Source organism: Phocoena phocoena, chromosome 10 (assembly GCF_963924675.1).
Source record: "Phocoena phocoena chromosome 10, mPhoPho1.1, whole genome shotgun sequence".
NCBI lineage: Eukaryota > Metazoa > Chordata > Mammalia > Artiodactyla > Phocoenidae > Phocoena > Phocoena phocoena.
The window spans coordinates 48,295,876-48,302,886 of NC_089228.1; the positions used below are offsets into that span (position 1 = coordinate 48,295,876).

The 7,011-nt window shown below is 40.5% G+C and overlaps 1 protein-coding gene across 1 annotated transcript in view; it reads right to left on the reverse strand.

Annotated features, from left to right (window-relative positions):
- DLEC1 (DLEC1 cilia and flagella associated protein) overlaps positions 1-7,011 on the reverse strand; it is an 89,337-nt gene that overhangs the window by 47,475 nt on the left and 34,851 nt on the right. The window lies entirely within an intron of this gene.

Consider the following 7,011-nt stretch of genomic DNA (forward strand, 5'->3'; position numbering starts at 1 on the left):
ATTTTTTTAATATAAATTTATTTATTTAATTTTGGCTGTGTTGGGCCTTCGTTGCTGCATGCAGGCTTTCTCTAGTTGCAGTGAGTAGGGGCTACTCTTCGTTGTGGTGTGCGCGCTTCTCATTGAGGTGGCTTCTCTTGTTGCAGAGCATGGGCTCTAGGTGTGCGGGCTTCAATAGTTGTGGCACGAGGGCTCGGTAGTTGTGGCCCATGGGCTCTACAGTGCAGCCTCAGTAGTTGTGGCTCATGGGCTTAGTTACTCTGCGGCTTGTGGGATCTTCCTGGACCAGGGCTCAACCGTGTCCCCTGCATTGGCAGGCGGATTCTTAACCACTGCGCCACCAGGGAAGTCCTGCTTATATATTTTGAGGCTAGGTCATTAGTGTATATAGATTTTCTTTTCTTTTTTTATTAATTAATTAATTAATTTTTGGCTGCATTGGGTCTTTGTTGCTGCACGTGGGCTTTCTCTAGTTGCGGTGAGTGGGAGCTACTCTCCATTGTGGTGTGCAGACTTCTCATTGCAGTGGCTTCTCTTGTTTCGGAGCACAGGCTCTAGGCACGCAGGCTTCAGTAGTTGTGGCACACAGGCTCATTAGTTGTGGCTTGCAGGCTCTAAAGCGCAGGCTTAGTAGTTGTGGCTCATGGGTTTAGTTGCTCCGCAGCATGTGGGATCTTCCCAGACCAGGGCTCGAACCCGTGCCCCCTGTACTGGCAGGCGGATCCTTAACCACTGTGCCACCAGGGAAGTCCCTAGATTTTAAATAGTTGTACCTTTTGGATGGATTTTTAAAAAAAATTTTGATCAGTATAAAACGTCCCTCTTCTTTCTTTATTTCTACTAATGCTTCTTGACTTAATGTCTACTTTCTCTGATATTAGCATAGCCACACCAGTTTTTTACCTTTTTTTTTAAGATTTTTTTTTGATGTGAATCATTTTTAAAGTTTTTATTGAATTTGTTACAATATTGTTTCTGTTTTATGTTTTGGTTTTTTGGCCATGAGGCACGTGGGGTCTAAGCTCCCTGACCAGCGATCAAACCCGCAGCCCCTGCATTGGAAGGCGAAGTCTTAATCACTGGACTGCCAGGCAAGTCCCACCAGTTTTCTTTTGGTTAAGGTTTGTCTGATTATATCTTTTTCCATCCTTATATTTTCAATCTTTTAGTATCCTTTTTTTTTTTTTTTTTAGGAGAAAGAAATTCAGATCATTTTTTTCAAGGCTGGCAGGAACCCACAACAGTTTGTGTGTAACAGACATTACAGTGGGGATTTATATGCTTATTTTTATTTTTTTTTTATTTTTTGGAAAAATTTTTAATAAATTTATTCATTTATTTATTTTTGGCTGTGTTGGATCTTCATTGCTGCGCGCGGGCTTTCTCTAGTTGCGGTGAGTGCAGGCTACTCTTCGTTGCGGTGCACAGGCTTCTCATTGTCGTGGCTTGTCTTGTTGCAGAGCACCGGCTCTAGGCATGCAGGCTTCAGTAGTTGCGGCACGTGGGCTCAGCAGTCGTGGCTTGTGGGCTCTAGAGCTCAGGCTCAGTAGTTGTGGCACACGGGCTTAGTTGCTCCGCAGCATGTGGGATCTTCCCTGGCCAGGGTTCGAACCTGCGTCCCTTGCATTGGCAGGCAGATTCTTAACCACTGCGCCATCAGGGAAGCCCTGTATCCTTATTTTTAAATGTTATCTCACATTAGCAGCATTTAGTTGGTTTTTGTTCTTCTACCCAGTCTGACGATCCTTCTCTCTTTTTTTTTTCGGCCACACTGCATGGCTTGCAGGATCTTACTTCCCCAATCAGGAATTGAACCCGTGCCCTTGGCAGTAAAAGCATGGAATCCTAACCACTGGACCACCAGGAATTCCCTGATCCTTCTTTTTTTTTTAAAAAATATGTATGTATGTATGTTTGTATGTATTTATTTTTGGCTGCATTGGGTCTTCATTGCTGCACGCAGGCCCTGTCTAGTTGCAACGAGCGGGGGCTACTCTTCATTGTGGTGCGCAGGCTTCTCGTTGTGGTGGCTTCTCTTGTTGTGGAGCGTGGGCTCTAGGGCTCTAGGTGCACGGGCTTCAGTAGTTGTAGCACGTGGGCTCAGTAGTTGTGGCTCGTGGGCTCTAGTGCACAGGCTCAGTAGTTGTGGCGCATGGGCTTAGTTACTCTGTGGCATGTGGGATCTTCCTGGACCAGGGCTCAAACCCATGTTGCCTGCATTGGCAGGAGGAGTCTTAACCACTGTGTCACCAGGGAAGTCCCTCCTGATCCTTCCTTTTTTTTTTTTTGCGCTATGCGGGCCTCTCACTGTTGTGGCCTCTCCCATTGTGGAGCACAGGTTCCGCGGCCACGGCCATGGCTCACGGGCCCAGCTGCTCCGCGGCATGTGGGATCTTCCCGGACCGGGGCACGAACCTGTGTCCCCTGCATCGGCAGGCAGATCTCAACCACTGCACCACCAGGGAAGCCCCTGATCCTTCCTTTTTAATTGAAGTACTTGGTCCATTTAATTACTTCATGTAATTATCAACAAATTTGAGTATAATATAGCTAATTCACTTTGTTATACAGCAGAAACTAATACAACATTGTAAAGCAATTATACTCCAATAAAGATGTTAAAAAATTTTTTGAGTATAAATCTACCATGTTTTTATTTTCTATTTGTACTATCCCCCATGTTCCTTTTTCATTTCTTATCTTCTATTAATCAAATATTTTTTAAAAATTCCATTTCCCCCATTACCTTGTTATTTTTATATCATTTTACTATTTGAATAATGATTAGCCCAGAGATTACAACAAGCAACCTTAACTTATTAAAGTTTCCATATTAATTAGCACTTATACACTTCCAAGAGAATCCAAGGATCTTGGAACACTTTAAATCCACTTACCCCTCCTACTTTTGGGGTATAGTTATGTTTTTAATTCTACATATATTTAAATAACATATAATTATTAATACTAACTACATTATTATTATGGTTATGTTACATTTAATATTAATTTACATGTCTTAACAAGTTTACCCTTACTGTTGCTTTTCATTCTTATATTTCTCTACTCCCATATGGTAGACTTTTCTTCTGACTGAAGAATTCCTTTGGTTCAGGTCTTCTGGTGATGAATTATTATTATCTGGTAATGAATTACTAGTTTTTGTTTGTCTGAGAATGTCTTCATTTTATCTTCTTTTTTTTTTTTTTTTCACCACACCATGTGGCTTGCGATATCTTAGTTCCCCAACCAGGGACTGAACCCAGGCCCTTGGCAGTGAAAGCACTGAGTCCTAACTACTGGACTCCCAGGGAATTCCTTATTTTCACTTTTAAAGAAAATTTTCACTAGGTTTAGAATTCTAGATTGAAAGTTATTTTCTTTCATCACTTTGAAGCTTCCATTCCAATATTTTCTAGCTTCTGTCATTACTGTTAGAAGGCAGTGGGTCTTTTTTCTCTAGATGCTTTAAGTTCCTCCCCAAACCCTGTCTTTAGAGCAGAATTCTACTATAATGTGTAAGTATAGGTATATAAGTATATGCATAAGGTACGGTTTCCTTATTTTATCCTTCTTAGGGTTGTTAGTGCTGTACTCTATGGCTTGAACTCTTCATTACTTTTGGATCATTCTCAACTATTTTTTCTTCAAATACTGCTTCTGTGACATTGTCTCCTCTTTTTCTGGGGCTTCAATTACATAACAGACCTGCTTACTATGTCCCATTTTTTTAATGTAGTTTTCTATATTCCTTCATCTTTTTTCTCTTTATACTTCAGCCTGGATCATTTCTACTGACATATCTGCAAGTCTTCCCTTCATCTGTGTCTAATTTGCTGTTAAGCCTTCTATTGAGTACTTAATTTCAGTTCCAGAATTTTCATTTTTTTTTGTAGATTCCTCAGGTTATTTACATACAACATTGCCATAACTGGAAGCCTCCACAGAATACATATTTTTAGTGCTTTATTTTGAGATATTAGTTTTACAAGAGTTGTAAAAATAATCCAGAGAGTTCCCATAAACTCTTCATCTAGCTTCCCCTTATGTTAACATCTTAGATAACAACAGAACAATGACCAAAACTAAGAAATTAAGCTTGGTACCATATATTAATGAAAGAACAGAATTTATGTGGACTTCTCCAGTTTGTCCACTAACATCCTTTCTCTATTCCTGGATCCAATCCAGGATCTGCAATTGCATTAGCCTGTCATATCTTCTTAGTCTCCTCCAACTTGTGACAGTTTCTCAATCTTTCCTTGTTGTCTGTGACCTTCCATGACCTTGAGCGTTTTAAAGAGTATGGGTCAGTTATTTTGTAGAATGTCTCTCTACAGTGTGTCCTTCAGTTTGAGTTCTCTGATGATTACTCATGAATGGATTGAGGTTGTGCATTATTTGTAGGAATACCACAAAAGTGATGTGCCCTTCCCGGTATATCATATCAGGGTTATATGCTATTGATGTGTCCTATTAGTGGTGATGGTAACCTTAACCACTTGGTTAAATTGGTGTCTTCCAGGATCCTCTACTGTACAGTTACTATTTTTCCTTTGTAATTGCTAAATATTTGGGGAGAGACTATGGAATTATGTTTCTGCTCACACTTCTACCCAATAATTTTAGCATCTATTAGTATGTCTTGCCTGCAGACTTTATTAGTGTGATAGTTAATGGTTAAATTTTTTTTTAGTGTGGGTTTTTTCTTATTTATTTATTTATTTAGGCTGCGTTGGGTCTTTGCTGCTGTGCGCAGGCTTTCTCTAGTCATGGCAAGCGGGGGCTACTCTTCATTGTGATGAGCGGGCTTCTCATTGCAGTGGCTTCTCTTGTTGTAAAGCACAGGCTCTAGGCATGCAGGCTTCAGTAGTTGCAGCACGCGGGCTCAGCAGTTGCAGCATGCGGGCCCTAGAGTGTGCAGGCTTCATAGTTGTGGCACACAGGCTCAGTAGTTGTGGCGCACAGGATCTAGAGCACAGGCTCAGTAGTTGTGGCGCATGGGCTTAGTTGCTCCATGGCATATGGGATCTTCCCAGACCAGGGATCAAACCTGTGTCCCCTGCATTGGCAGGCGGATTCTTAACCACTGTGCCACCAGGGAAGTCCCTAATGATGATCTTTAAATTCTCATTCTTTCTACATTATTAATTAGAATTCTTTTATAACAAAGAGTTGTCCCTTTTCTCCCATTTATTTATTCAGATATTTACGTATATTAGTATGGACTCATGGATATTTACTTTATTCTTTGGGTTATAATCTAATAACATTATTATTTGTTTTGTTGCTTGAGTTGTTTCTCTTTTGGCCATTGGGAGCTCTGTGTCCTTCTGACATGCCCTCTCCCCTACTCACACACACACTCTCTCTCTTTTTCTCTCTCTAGCACTTCCTTACTTTCTGGCACAATATGCTCTACATTCATTTCCTATTTTCCCTGCCTCAACCTTGGAATCAAACTGTTTTCCAATGAGCCCTGGGTTCCTTTTTTTGGAAAATAGTACTTAGAAACCAAGGTCCATAGAACAAGTGTGCTAAATGTTTCTAGGGTGTCATTATTTCTATCTCTCTAGTGGATACAGACAGCCAAGAAATATATGCATGTGTACTAACCAACACATTCACATACATCTACATTTATTCTTGTATTTATCCAACTGTGTGTATGTGTCATCCCCCCCAACATACACACCTATATTTTTAAACCATGAATCCATATTTACACTTCCAAATACAATCTAGCACCACAGAGTTCATTCTAGCATTCCCCTTTTCCTTATATGTAACTTCTTTCTGCAACAGTGAAAAAACCTAATTCTCGTTCATATTTTTTTAATTTAAAAGGCTTCATCAGGTCCAGGATCAAGACGGTGGAGTAACTCATCAAGGACATGAAGCTCACCTCCTCCCACAAATACATCAAAAATACATCTACACGTGGAACAATTCTCACACAATATCTACTGAACACTGGCAGAAGACCTCAGACCTCTGAAAGGGCAAGAAAATCTCCACATAACCAGGTAGGACAAAAGAAAAAAGCAAAAAAAAAAAAAGAAAAGAAAAAGACAGTGAGAAGGGAATTGGAATGGCACCTGCAACCCTGGGAGGGAGCTGTGAAAGAGAAAAGATTCCTGCATGCTGGGAAGTCCCCTCACCAGCGGGGAGCTCAGCCAGGAGAGCAGGGGAGCTTCAGAGCCTTGGAGGAGAATGCAGCAACTGGCTTGCAGCAGCTAGAATGGGAGAGGGACTTCCCTGGTGGTCCAGTGGCTAAGACTCCACGCTCCCAATGCAGGGGGACCAGGTTCTATCTCTGGTCAGGGAACTAGATCCCACATGCTGCAACTAAGAGTTCACATGCTGCAACTAGAGATCCTGCATGCCGCAACTAAAAGATCCTATGCATTGCAACTAAAGATTCCGCACTCTGCAATGAAGATCCTGTGTGCTGCAACTAAGACCCAACGCAGCCAAATAAATAAATAAATATTTTTTAAAAAACTTAAAAAACATAAAACAAAGGCCATAAAGAAAGATAAAGAAGGATTCTATATAATGACAAAGGGATCAATACAAGAAGAGGATTTTATACTCGTCAACATATATGCATCTAATATAGGAGCACCCAAATATATAAAACAAATACTAACAGACATAAAGGGAGAAACTGACAGGAATACAATAATAGTAGGAGACTTTAACACCCTACTCACATCAATGGACAGATCTAGACAGAAAATCAATAAGGCAACAGAGATCCCAAATGATACAATAGAACAGATAGACTTAATTGATATTTTCAGGACATTACATCCAAAAAAACCAGAACACACTGTTTTCAAGTGCACATGAAACATTCTCTAGGACTTACCACATACTAGGGCACAAAACTAACCTCAACAAATTTAAGAGTACAGAAATTACCTCAAGCATCTTTTCTGACCACAATGGCATGAAACTAGAAATCAACCACAGAAAAAGAAAGGAGAAAAAAACAATTATGTGGGG